Source organism: Sylvia atricapilla, chromosome 5 (assembly GCF_009819655.1).
Source record: "Sylvia atricapilla isolate bSylAtr1 chromosome 5, bSylAtr1.pri, whole genome shotgun sequence".
Lineage (NCBI taxonomy): Eukaryota > Metazoa > Chordata > Aves > Passeriformes > Sylviidae > Sylvia > Sylvia atricapilla.
Window position 1 is genome coordinate 34,329,462 of NC_089144.1, and position 14,296 is coordinate 34,343,757.

The 14,296-nt window shown below is 40.0% G+C and overlaps 2 long non-coding RNA genes across 3 annotated transcripts; one reads left to right on the plus strand and one right to left on the minus strand.

Moving 5' to 3' along the window:
• Nucleotides 1-4: 4 nt before the first annotated feature.
• LOC136361315 (uncharacterized) lies at nucleotides 5-10,081 on the plus strand. 2 transcript variants are annotated; one of them, XR_010743616.1, is made up of 2 exons: nucleotides 5-1,000; nucleotides 9,916-10,081. It is a non-coding gene; the product is annotated as an uncharacterized lncRNA (long non-coding RNA). The 2 variants fall into 2 exon arrangements; XR_010743615.1 differs by lacking the exon at nucleotides 5-1,000 and adding an exon at nucleotides 7,217-7,419.
• On the minus strand, nucleotides 3,008-8,694 carry LOC136361314 (uncharacterized). Its single transcript, XR_010743614.1, has 3 exons — nucleotides 7,750-8,694; nucleotides 6,208-6,351; nucleotides 3,008-3,505 (listed from the first exon to the last, which is right to left on the minus strand). It is a non-coding gene; the product is annotated as an uncharacterized lncRNA (long non-coding RNA).
• Nucleotides 10,082-14,296: the final 4,215 nt, after the last annotated feature.

Consider the following 14,296-nt stretch of genomic DNA (forward strand, 5'->3'; position numbering starts at 1 on the left):
TGTGTTTTGCAAGGACTTTCTTTATGCAGAGAACATAATACTGCATAGTGTGACGTGCTGTACAGCAAATATTTGTTTTTGAGATAAGCATGGAGGCTTGAAAGGTCTAATGACCTAATTGAAATAAATAAGTCGAGCTGGAATTCAGGGCCAGATGTGTGTGGCAGCGATGGGGAAGCTGCCCAGCTGCTTTGCCACTCCTTCTCTAAAGAACAAACTTCTGCTTGGCAAGATATTGTAGCTTTGGGCTGCTGACCCCTCCCCACCTCTGCTTTGGGTAATGCATACCTGCAGGAAAAATATAAGCCATTCATGGCATTAATAGGTTTACTAATATTTAAGAGAATGTGTACTTCATCAGGACAATTAAAAGTAGAATCAGGCCCTTTGGAGTAGCTGGAATATGTTGTTCAGAGGAAAAAGTGCAAACTTAAAAACTAAATGTTAAATATTCTGTAATGTAGTCATGTATGTCTGTAATGTTCATTAGAGACACCAAAATGTAATTGTGATTCCTGCCCTCAAAAGCTTCCACTTCAGCAGAAGCCTGAAGTTTGGGGTGCACTGAAACTCATAGGAGGCAGAGAGCCATCATGCAAAGAGTAACTGTGGCCATGTGGGAGGGTGGGGGGACACAGACCAATCTGGAGGGTCACCCAGTGCCACCTCTGCACTGCTTTTAAACTCATCATAGATGAAAATCTGATTACAATACAGAGGTGCAAGGTTGAGGAAAGAAGGCATCAATTAAGATGTGACCATCTGACTGTGTGGTTAGGTATTTGCACATCTTCCTGTGTGCTCAGCCAGCTGTGTATGTGTAACATCTGGAGTTGGGAGGGGGAGTACAGCTGGGACATGGTCCTTTCCTGATTCCTGCAGATAATCGGCTTTTGCCCTGAGGCACTACACTTTGTTAAAATCTTCCTCAAATCCAATTTTAAACAGAATGCAAGATCATACTGTAACACTGGCTAGCCAGGACAGCACATAAATCAAGGTATGATGTGTGCAATGCATTTCACTGCGATAGTGAAGAGAGAAGTCAGTTGTATTAAAGACAACAACAGCCATGTCTTTCCATGTGGCTATTTTTTATATTATATTTAGATAGCTAGACTTTTATCATTTTCTTGACTAAGTAAGGGCTGTTTCACAGAAGCTTCAGGAAAACGGCTGCATTTTAATACAGTCTAATTGACTTCTATGGTTATCTCTGAGGATTCCTGGTCATAAAAGCTAATTAAATTATGCTGATCTACATATTCAGGAACCATTCTATTTCTTACCCTTGAAAGAAAAAAAAAAGAAAGCCAACCAAACTGGAGGCTCATACTCATGATTAGAACACCTCAGTTTGATTTGCTCATTATTACAAGATATATTTAACTTTCTTGAACAAGTAACTGTCCTTACCAGTTTGTTGGTTATGTGATTTCAGATCTCTCATTCTGCAAATGTAGAAAGATCTGTATACTCAATTTACAATTCTACATTCTTCTAATAATTCTAATAATAAAAAGAGGAAAAGATTAAAAAAAAAAAAAGGCAAAAGTCAATCATCTGAATCTGCACGATAGGGTCTTTATAAAGTAGACTTTTTGCATTTTCTCTATTCTGTTCATTATCTGTTTTTTTTAAGTGTCCGTTTTTTATTTTTACCTTTTAGTTCCATGCACCTTGTAAGAGATCCTGATTTATTTATATTAACTGTTAAACGGTGTACCAATCCTAATAGTGTAAAAAAATCTGGGTTTTTTTATCTGAACTCACATTATTTTTCTGCATTTATTACCTGCATGTTGCCAAGTTTCCAAGATATTTAAGTACCAAACAAACCAGATGAGTGCCAATTAAGATTTTATGAAGCAAGCAATATTTCTAAAAGTCTTAGTAGAAGTTTAAAACTATCTTTCAGCACCTAAATGTCTTTCAAAATATAGCCTAAGGCAGTAAGCAAAATTCTCCCTTAGAATTATGGCCACTTGTCTTGACAAAAATTACAGAAACCAGTTCCTCTAGAGTTGGTGTCCACATATTTCAACCTTTTTATTTAGAGGCCTTCTGACACAATGCACCATTGCAATCTCAGTCTAAATGCCTTAATCGAGCTAAAAGCAACACAGTGCTCACTAAAGAATTTTCAAGAATTGCCCAGCAGCAGCTCAGACTCCAGCAGCTTGTACCCACCATGTCAGGGGACATGAAATGCTCTAGACACCAGCAGTGAAGTGGCAACATGCTAATTTTGTTTTTCCATTATGAATTGACTGAACAGCTCTGACCATCTCTTTCACCTTCTGCCTGCTTGTCCCCTCTTCTCTCAACTTCTATGGCCCCAAGTATTTGGAGGACTGCTGTTAACATCCTGTTTGTATCTGGGCATTGCCTGGCAATGCAAGGCACAAGCATTGTTATTTCCACCATTTCTCCTTACTGCTGACCCACTCCTTTCGCAGCTCCAAGCAGCTTTTAAAAACACCCCCAACATGATTTTTTAAAAGTTCATTTACTAAACATAAAGTAGTAAGAGAAGACATCAAGAAACCAATGTAGTTTGCACAAATAAGCATCAGCACCATCAAATCCCTCTGCGCAGACCTTCAGTGCTGTGAGAGTTTGTAATGAGCATGAAAATCTAAAGGTTTTTATGGAAAAAAAAAAGAAAAAGAGGAGAAAAAAAAGGAAAAAAAAAAACCCCACCCCTAGCTCTTTCTACAATGTAATCCCAAAAAATTAGAAATGTTTGGCAAATCTTTTGCATGAACTTCAAAAGGAAAAAATGTGAACAAAAGGAGGTAAGGCTTCTGCTAGTTTCTGCTAGTTTAACATAACTGTGAAAGGAATCCGTGAGGGACTAGCCTAAGGATTGGTCTCTGCCTGTGTTTCATGCTGCTTAAGACCTTACTGAGCAACAGGTGCCACTTCTTTAGCAGGAGCATCTCCCTGGGGTCCAGGGCCTGCAGGGTCTCACCAGCAGCATGGGAAGGTCAGGACCTCACCCAAGCAGGGAGCACCAAGAATCCAGATCACTGGCATCTCTGTGGTGGAGAGGTGGGTCCAAGGACAAGCCAGCCTAAAGGCCAGGGTCCATGAGGGTCAAGAAGGTCCATGACTGGGCATAGCTGCAGACCAGCATCACAGCTCAGATGGAAGTCTAAAAGTACAGGCTAAAATGGAGCCCATGGGTCCCTGGAGAGGCAGGGCAGGGACAGTAAGGCTGTTAGTGCACCCACAATGCTTATCAGTCAGGAAACCTCTGCTCTCCTTAAGGATCTGAGGCTCTTCCTGTGGTCTTCATGCCTTTCCTGTCTTTCCAGGATTTCTGTAATCTCCCTTGCTGAAGTCCTGGTAGGCAAACAGATGCACAACAGAGGTTATCTCCTGCGCTGTCCTCTTGCATTAGCACACCCTTGGACTTTCCCACTCCAGCTCCACTGTGACTTCAGTAGGCGTGGAGGTCCCTTCCTTTCCAGATGGGCTGGTGGCTTTTTTTAGGTTTATCCTGGAGGAAAAGCAGCTGATTATGGTCATAAAGTTTAACCCAATCCAGAAAAATATTAGCAGGGATAAAACAGTCTCAGGTACATTTGTCTTAGTTGTATTTACCTAATAGCAAGCTCTTCAGGTTCTAATAAACAGTAACATTTCAAGGTTCAGGTTTCAGTGGTGAATTTGTGCACCTAAGAAGAAAGTGTATCAGCTCTGCAAGGGGTCTGGTAATCCAGAAGGTCTTTGTTTTTACCTGGGAAATCTGACCCCCAGGTTAGTCCTCGGCAGGGCTGGGCTGCAGGCGCTGCTGACAGCCGCAGCAGTGTGCGCTGTGCCTCTCAGGCGAATCTGAGATCTGATCAGGCAGGTCAATAAATATGGCTGATGTATTTTAACTGACTAGTTTCACAGACCCGTTATGTCTGTGTTCATAGATGGATCACTGGGGAAGAGATTCACAACTTTCCTTATTAAAAACGTTTTAAGGTGTTTCACCACCACTTTGGCATAATTCAGAAGAAAACTGCTCCAGCTGGACTTTTTTCTTTTTAGCAAAGCTGTTCCTCTGTGTCTGTTTGATCTAAGGACAGTTGTCTTGCATTAGCATGCAGGATCTGATAAACAGGGTGCACAATAAGATTAGAGCCTGTGGTGTTGACAATAACATGGTCCATCCACAAAAACCTGCACAGTGCTTAGTGAGAACCTAGAGAGTCCATTCCCCACTGATCATATTCTGCTTCTAACCTCTTACCCACCCTCACCCACAATACTATTTCACTGTTATGTCCTTCCCACAAGGCACCACAGTTTCTGTAACAATTGATTTTTGTGACTCAAATGCATTTCTGAATGCAAAACCAGATTGCAAAAGAACTGCAGAGGCAATGACAGTCACTGTTTTGTATTCCTCCACAGATATGTTCTAATGCACCCCTGAAAAGAAGGGGAAGTGTGCCCTTTTAACACAAGGGCTGTGCTAGAAAATTTCATTTTCTTTTAGGAAAATGAAAGTTTTATAAATCTTCAATTTACTGTCTGACTGTACAATGTCTGAGTGACAAGAGAGTACTAGTCTTTAAAAAACAACTCATGTTTGGAAACCTCCTTTCCTATTGGAAATGGGGTATATTGGTCACTTAAATAGGCACTAGGAACCTAAATGCCTTTTAGGATCTAATCCTTAGATGCTTCTTGTCAGATAACGGCCTGCCCGCAGGGATGTGTGACATGGGTTTGACACTAAATTCATTAATCCTGAAACTAGTTATGAAAGTGATAAGGAGGATTCTCTGCATGACAGACAAACCTCCTGCATCATCCAGGTGTTATAAGTACATCAAACCATGGTTCATCTCTCAGGACCTCAGTAGCCCTTATTAAAGCTCTGTTAGTGTTCATTAGGATGTTTCTATGAAGAGATCTAAATCCAGAAAAAATCAATTCAATATATTGACCACTAATACAGCTGATCTGTAGTGTGCCAGAGAGGCAAGAGGTGCTCATGCCAGGAATGACAGTCTTTGTACCAGACCTTCTTTAAGCAGAACATGAGAAAAAAAAGTTCTGTCTCTCAAAACCCTACAGTTTAAACCTAGGAAAAGATGCAACAGATAGGCAGAAAAGAAGATGAGAACAAGTTTAAGGAAGTGATAAAACAGATATTTGTCAGTCTATTCGGTCTCATGCAAACTCATGGAGATAATATGAAAAAAGGAGAGTTTAAAAGGAGAACTGAAGAGACATTATGAGGCAGATATGCTGATGTTTCAGGGAGACCTTCTCTTGAGTGTTTGGGACAGCATGAGACAGAGCATGGAGCCATGTGTTAGAAAAGCTAGCAGGAGGCCATGGGTATTAGTACAGTCAATGACACAGACAGGCTTCCCAGTCCTGGAGGAGGTGGTGGGTAGGAGGAGGAGAAGAGACATTCCCTTAGAGCGTTACAAACACTGTAATGCTGTAACTGTCTGTTAACAACAAAAAAGCTCCCCTTAGTTTTGACCTGCTGAGAGTCAAAAATAGCTATAAAACTGAAATGGAAGCAGATGGACAAATAACTGCTGAGAAGAAGGACTCCATAAAAGCAGTATAAACATGGAGTCTTCCAATGTTTCTAAAACAGCTTTTCTCTGCCTACAATTCAATAAGAAGGAACTGGGTATACCTTCTGATATTTGTAAAGATTTAACTACAACTTCAGAATTTTGTTCCCCCATTTATTCTTTTGTTGTTTGTACTTATATTCATAGATCTTCCTTACCACACCGGATTTTCTAACATTCAACAACCACTTCTTGCTTCAGCTGCACTTTTATTTTATCAGTGTAACCACTTTTTACACAGTCCCTTGGTGTTTGTGCTCTGCTTTGTTTGGATTAAAAAAGGACTTGCTCTTGTAATCCTACCAATTGCTACTTGAATATTTACCAGTACCTACTTGTAAATTCCTGAAAGTTTAGTGAGTTTTGCATAATTGTTCTGATTAGTATCTCTATTGTCCTTTATAAGGGAAAACTCATGTCAGAGTCATAACTATTCCACATTCTTCCAGCTCCAGAAACAACCCTGAAGTTAGGCCAGGTAGATGCCTGGATTTGACCCTGTAAGTCTGATTGTCCATGTGTTTGCCAGATGTCCCGGTTAAAGCATAGCCCAGATCACTGAAAGTGCAAGTAGGAGGGAACTAGAGTTGCAAGGAAGAGATAACCTTACCATGTCACACTAGGCACACTAGATTCAGTACATATTTTCACCCCTCTTGCAGAAACAGAGGTAATCTTCTCCCTGACGCCAAAATGGTCTGTGTTTGCTCTGAGGAGCTGCTGTGTAGGGCTGATGTGTTGGCAGGATGCTGTCCTGGAAAAAGTTCTCTTAAAGTTCAGGCAAAGATGGATCAAAAAAATTGACAGGTGTCCTGACTACAGCCTCACCATCCACAAAAAGATCATCAGCACTTTTTTTTTTCTCTAAATTCTCTTTTTTATAGCCACCTTACAAGACTATTTGAACATACAAGCAAAAAAATAATCCCATATTATCCTTAAAACTTGTTTCTTCATTACTCTTTTGGACTAAATGATCTCTACCATCTGCACAGTGAAGGGATATTTTTAGCAATTGTAAACTGTAGTGATGGGCCAGAAACATGCAGTTTAGTACTTTTCAGTCAGAATCTGAATTTGCTCTATTTGGGCGAACCACATGCAATGTGAGTGTTTGTAATAAGTCACCTATATCAACAGTGTGTTTGTCCTCTGCTAAAAATCGTATTATGTAGATTAAAGAACCACAATTCCTCTTTAAAAAAATTTCCTGACATGTAATTGTGGTGACATGACCTTCAGGAGGCGGGGGCAGTGTGGTAGGTCAGGAGGCTGGTGGCCACAAGGTCTGTCCCATTAGTTCACCATTAGTGGGTTGTATGAACTCTCTGAGAAGTGTACATAGAAAGGCTCAAAAAGGTAGCCCACTCTCATCATTCTGCATCTCAGCACTTATATTTAACTAACACTACTTCAATTACAGGAGACATTTCAAAGGGTAGTATTTAAAAATGGCTTTGTCACTTCATGGTTTTTTTGACCTATTGACTATACTTTACTGTATAACCTACAAATATGCAAGAGGAGAAAAAGCATGAGTCAAAAGTAGGTGGTGGCAAGATCCTTCACCATGTTTCAGTCCCTTTATGAAGTGTTGACAGCACAGAAAAAAAAATCCACAGAACCGGCAGCAGTAAAGTCTCCTTTGGGTAAAGCACTGCTGAAGACAGTAGCAAAACCTGGACACTTGTGCCGAGACTGTCCTAGGCAAATACCAGGAGGGGGACTAGTGAGGAGATGAAAAGCAAGTGTGGCTCTCAGTTGGGTTTAAGCTGCAGTGACTTTGAAAATGCAATATGTGCTACTGAAGGTGTACAAAAAGGTGAGTGCCCCCAGGCCTATGACATTTGTATCGTATTTCCTGGAGATCCAGCCCAGTATTTTACCCACAAATTTTGAAAACAACTGCCATAAAATATTGACAAACAGCTGAATTATTTATTTTGAAAAATAAAGAAGAAAATGATCCAGATGGTATTGAAAGGAGACTAAGAGTCAGGAAGGCTGGGTTATATCCTGGTTCTATCTTTAAATGGCTGTTTATTTATTTAATTCTCTTAACATACATGCACATTTCCATGTCAATCTTTTCAATTATAGCGCTCATCTGCTAATGAAGCTTATATCACTTCTAAGAAAGTAATTTAGATACCTGGATAACAGGAGATCTGAGCATACATTGCATTATTGCTGGCCCATGTGGTCTGAGGAGATCTTCACTGAAATATTAAGCAATAATCTGATTGATCCTTCTTATGACTTCTTGACCTGAGCCATTATCCAAATTTAGATGTCTTTGCTGATTTGAAAAGAAGCTTTGGAGAAGGTCCTAGGTCTTTCTTTACTTCCAAACATCATCAAAAGATAGGTGTTTATACTTAGGGATTTTCCAAACAAGTCACCATTCTGCTGCCTGTGAGTCCAAGAACAGATCTTTGACCTAGGCTCTTCTCAGGGCTTGTTCAAACATTGTCCTTTCAGTTGTGTTCTCACCATCTCTGTCCCTCTATTGGCAGGCCAGAAGAGGGACATCATTAATCCCATCTCTAAAATATTCTTAACTTCCGAAAGTGTTATCCAGTAGGCTGTCAGAGACTTGATCTGAGCCTTTCTTATAGATGAAGATCTCCTGACCTTTTTTTTTTTTTTTTTTTTTTTTAAGAAGCTCTTATTTTTAAAGTTCTCTTTCATACCCTCCAGCTTCTGTGGGGTGCAGCATTTGTTTAATAGAGTGAAAGGCCTTTTTTACCACGTGTAGTATTCCTTCTGACTTCAGCAATAATTTTGCTGCAACCTGAAATCAAAATTTGCCCTGCATTTGGCAGGGCCTTGAATTAGCTGTTAGCTGCTAATTTTTCAAACAAATATTTACATTTGTGTTTTATTTGTAGCTGATCCTATGGGAAAAAATTAAATGTGTTCTTTTCCCAATTAAATCTGAATGATCCATATTTGGGGTTAAAAGTTCATTTTGTGATTTTTACTTGCTTTGCTGTATTTTATTGCTGAATTTGCTGTGTTGAAGAATTGTGCGTGTCAGAAATAGTCAGCAGGCAACATAAGTAGGCAGGAGTATAGACTTCTGAATGTTGCATGAATGGTCCAGAAGTGTGGACAGACAGCTTCAGAAAAAAGTCAGCAGCATCAGAAAATTTTCCTCTAAACAATTGGGAACTTTAACGACAGATAAAGGGGTTTTATACTTAAAAATAACCTCCTAGCTAATCATCCTACCCATATGTTGAAGAGCTGCTGCTTTGTCATTTCCTTTTGTTTGTTTAGTTTATATGGTAGTACATGCAATGTGGAGATAGACTGTGGATTGTTTTTCTAGCTTCAAAACTCCGAAGTTTCACCTAGAAGTTAAAAAGGGAATATTAAAGTTCCTGTAAAAGGGCTATTCTACTGATTTTGCACAGTACAATCTTTCACGCTTCTGATCCCAAGTAAGATGATTAGACCAGACACTCTTGATGTTGTGAGTTTATCGATGCTCACAGGGATCCCATGAAGGCAGAAAACCAAAGTGCATAATCCCTTTATATAAAGTGACCTACAAGAAAGTGCAGTTTATGGAACACGCACAATCTAGAGACCTCAGCCATAGTCCTCTTGCCAAAATCCTGCTGGGGCAGTGGGAAACTCCTGTGCAAAGAAGTGTAGCAGGTGCGGGCATTTTCTTTGTGCCTTCCACACATCAGCCTTGATTTCCCAGACACACATGCTTTTGCCTCCCTGATGCTTTTGTACTGAGCAATTAATATGTGTTGATACATTCTCTATTTGAAAGTGTAGCATTTTATATTTTCATCTATTTATGGAATTCCTTACTCTTGCTACAAGAAATGTAGTTGCAAATGGATATTCCATTGACTGCCTAAGCAATCAGAGCTTTAATTTTGCTTTCAGTGAAGTTTCAGTTTTCCACAGATACAAGAACAGATCTGTATTCATGACTGCTTTTGATAATTAAACCAAAAAGAGAATAGCTGCCATTAATGTAATGCAGTTTTCCAAATCAATATTGTGGCCTCTTCCTCCCTGATCTGCTGAAATACAATTTCAGAAATGCAGAACACATGGCTGTTTGTGGGGAGGGAGGCACAGAGTTCCTAATGTTCCCTTACTGTTTGCAAAACGTAAAACCTAAGTTGCTGAGCCATAAAGAAGAGAGGCTGAGGGGAACTGCTAGAGTTAAGCAGTTTTATAAAGCAAACAATATCAGCTTATGCCACAGTAGTGCCCGCAATAGTTCCATGTAGGGGCAAGGTATTATCAATCATGTCCTTGCTTCCTCATTAGTTATTTTTGGTTCCAGGTGAATCCTTCATTCCTCTTTACCAACAATGCTGGGTTTCCATCACCATCTCAAGAAGAACAGCAGCAGAAAAACAATGTGCATGTCTGGGAGTAGTCTGAAGAATGAAGCTCAAAGACAGAAATTGTTATGCTATTTTAACAGAATAAAGAGGGTTTCCAATTTAGCAACCGAGTTTATGTCATAAAATGTTATACTGGCAAAGACATTCTTTGCAAATACATTTTCCAAGCTTTCCCAAAATCAGCTTCTGCTACATATATTTCATCTTGTCTTTAGGATATCTTGCAAAATTGAAGAAGTAATATGAATGCTTCTGAAACAATGAGGCCTCACATTGCAAAGTACAGTGTTAGAGAGGCCTATATTCCATCAGAGCACCAAATTCTACCGAACACTGTAAAGCTGCATCAACTTCACCTATTTTGTCGTTGTTGTGGGTTTTTTTAAGAGAGAGAGAGAGAATTATGATAAATCAAAAATTTAATAAAATAATTCAATCAAAAATTTCAGAAAATATTTTCAATTATCAGGGCATGGATTTTTTTCTCACAAGAATGAATCTTCCAAATTCTGTGGAAATCATACCATCCGTCTGCACTTTTGGACCTTTTCGGCATCCTCTAGGTCAAAAATCTCATGCATAGGTGGGATTCTCCTGAATATTCATGTCTACTTTGGGGATATTTTCATCTGAATTAGTGGCCTAAGATTTCTGCATAGCCAGTCCCAATGGGAGAAGAAAAAAACAATCTTAAAAAATATTTCTTCTAAAAAAAATTCTAATTTTATCCCAACCCAGACATCCAAAACATCAAGCCCTTGTAAAGAGATACATCAAGCCCTTTTAAAATGCCTGTCTATCTGCTGATAGTAAAGATGGCCCAAGGTGCCTAGTTCAGACATAGACCTTTGTATTGCAGATGACTCAAGTTGGGTGAGATGTACTCTGCCCCATATGTCTTTTTGATTCTGCAGGCTGTCTTGGAAGCAGACTAGGCAGTAGACAGTAAAAATACTGAGACATTTTTGTTCTGTATACCAGAAAGTTTGGTATTCCCCCAGCAGGTCTACTCACCATATGTCTTTACATTTGTTCTGTATCACAAAATTGACTTCTTGTTGCATGGTTAAATAAAACATTTTTGAGAAACTGACATATGGTGGTACCACGCCGCTCTTCAGAACTGGGATTCTATGGAGAGCAATGGGGAATTCTGTTTAAAAACTGGTGTTAAAAGATGTCCTCAAAAACTCTCCTAAATGGGGAAAAGAAAAGGGTTTTTTTTATCAAAAGCACCTCTTCTTAAAATATTGGTAAATTACTTAACTACTATGAATTATTTGTATCAGAAAATGCCTATAGCAGCTGTTGAGTATGGCACTGAAGTGGGTCTGGTTCTGTGCATCCAAATGCTTGAAAATTCTTTACACATGGACAGATGTTTAAGATGTAAATGTGTTAGAGCTGAACCTGTCAGATCTAAAAAAAAAAAATATTGTTTGCTTGCTGTTTTCTCCCTCTTTCAAGTAACATTCATTTCATTATTATTTTTATGTTCCAGGCTAAGGAGTAAATAATGTAATGGCAACCAGCTGTCTCAATGGAAGCGCTCTGCCTGCCCCCTGAGGCTTTGGTACAGTCAGTAGGTGTCCCACACTGTGAGAGCCAGCAGAAGAGAGATCTGGGGAGGGCACATTTACACAGCTCCAGAAGGTTGAGACTATCTTATAAAAGCTTTCTGGTTTCGCAGTTTCCCTCTGGACTAAGCAGCACAGGTCAAGCCATACCTCATCCAGGGGTAATGTGGTAGGAAATATCAACAAATTTTCTTGTTCCTGTGATGTAATACTCCCTACATCCTAATGCTCCGGATAACGTGTCATCTTCAGAGCCCTCCACCCACTGCCTTAGCCACCCTTCCTCTGAGCTGAGGAGGCCTCAGCTTCAGGATTCTCCATCTGCACCAATCACACCAGACCTTGGGTTCAGAGTATCTGATCTCATTTCACACAAGCTCCCGAAGCTCTGCTGGCATGCCAGCATTGCTGCTGAATCACCAACGTGTCTTAGTCAGCCTGCTTAAAACAGCACAGCTCTGAATTGTCTGACTGCCTCCTCCAAGCTGCATCTGACTTTGTGCTGGCACGCCTTGCTTGTTTCTAGCTACTGTCTGGTCCTCTTCATTTGTTCCTAGCTACTGGCCTCATGTCTGAATTGGCACCCCCATGTCCTTCAGACATCTGTGTTCCAAAAACCGTGCTCCTTCCTCTGATGAGGTACCAGGGCTCTCCTGCACTTCCACTATCAGGCTACAAACCCTTCAGGGCAAAGGCTCACTACGTGTTAGGCACTGACCTCTTCCTGTACCACATCATGTGCGTTTACAACACTATCAATTATTTAAAACAGCACTGCCTTCAGTTCAGCCACATGCTGAGTTAAGCTCCATAGCCTTTGGGTAGTTTGCGGCAATTTTGTTTTTCCTCCTTGGCGTTCACAAATCACTTGCTGCTCTGTAGCACTTGTTACTATTTGCTAAGGGAGATTATACGGTGTATTATCACTTGAGAGAAGTGGTTTTGGGGAGATAATGTAAGCTTTCTTCACCAAAATCCAGCTACACCTTCACAGCAATGGAAGCCAGACCTCACCCCCAGAGAGGCCTTGACTTCATTAGCACTTTCATTTAGTACAGACAAGTAATTATTAATATCAACATCCAATTCTAGCAAATCTAGCTGGATGTGCCACAAGGTGACAAGATGTAATAAACATTAAAAAAAACAAGATAGACTTAGAAGAAGGGAAAATGCTCCTTTCACTTAACAAGGGAGACAAGGCAGCTACAGCAACAAATGGCAGTGCACGAGTAGCTGCTTTTTTTAAAATGCAATCTTATTCACATACACTAGGATATTTTTAAATGCTTTCTCTCTTGAAATGTTTGGGACAATTTTAATTTTTTACTCAGGTTTATTAAGAAATAAAGTTCTGCCTCCTGAAATATAAATGCCAGGATGTTATATGAGACAAATTTATTTTTATTTAGCTCAGAAACAGCCAGAGATAAATGCAATGCCTTTCCCCCTAAGGTCTGCAAGGAGCCAGGGCAGTCCATTGGTGAACTGTCAATTACCCCTTTCTACACATGGTAAACAACGGACTTGGCTAATCATGCCATGTATCACGTACAAGGTCACCAAGAGCTTCACCCTCAGCCTGGAGAGGTGACTCCAAGTAAAGACTCACTGCCAGCCTCCAGAGTCACTGCTTCCTCACAAATTCCTCACACATTAGTAGCTTTCTACACATCCTTCCATCCGTCATATCCCTGTTGGAGGCACAACAGTGGGAGAATAGTTATTGCCAGTGCTGCTCTGAGGAGCACCTAGCAGCACACACAGAGGATCCTACAGCACTGGGTGTAGGGAGATGGGGAAAACTCTCAGTCCTACATTTTTTTCTAGGAACAAACCTTAAAGTCCTGGAGGAGAAATTACAAATGGAGTAAACTTTTACACCTTCATCCCAGGAATCTGACTCTGGGATGCTATGACAAGAGGCCCAAAAGAAGAACTAAGCCAAAAAACAGAGCAGAGACTGAAAATGCTGAATGAGAAGGACATAGTTCAGAATTTTTTTGCTTGTCCACAAAGCACATTAAAAAGCCACGGAAGCCCAGACAAAATAAGGCCTCTAAAGGCAACACTCTAAAACTACCCTTTTTTTGACCCATGGCTCAGATAGAAAGCCTGAGGCTAGAAGTGCATTCTGTTCTTCTCTAAGTTTTAATGAATCATCATGGTGCATTTGCCATTTTTCCTATGGCTGATCAAAGAGATCCAGTAAAAACTGCCCATATATTTTAATTATTTTTTTAATTCTTTATTCACTGAAGCCAGTGTTTTACTCATGGTCCAGCAGCTAAAAAAAGGGAAGCAATAGAGAAAGAAAAGTATAAAGTTATGATTTATGTAGATTGCTGGTCTTCTCTTCAATTTCCAATTCTCTTTAACTTGCCTATTGTCCATAGTCTGGCTTCTTAGTGGCCTTCTAAAAGGTGTACATTTCAACAAGGAATTTGAGCAAAGGGAACAGTGACCTTAGTGACTCCTTAAGGCAATAGCTGCAATAATCTTCTCAGATGAGCAAAATATACATGCATATAACTTGATTTATATTCTAGAGGATAACATACTGCTTTCAGAATGACCTCTTACATGATTAGCTGAGCATCCTGTAACATTCAAAGTGGTTTTATGCTAAAAGCAGCTTTCTAGGCAAACAATATGACCTTGTAGAGGTGAGAGGCCTGCTGTTGTGGAACACATGCAATATCAACAGTCACCTGAGCAAACCAGCCCCGTGTGGGTAAAG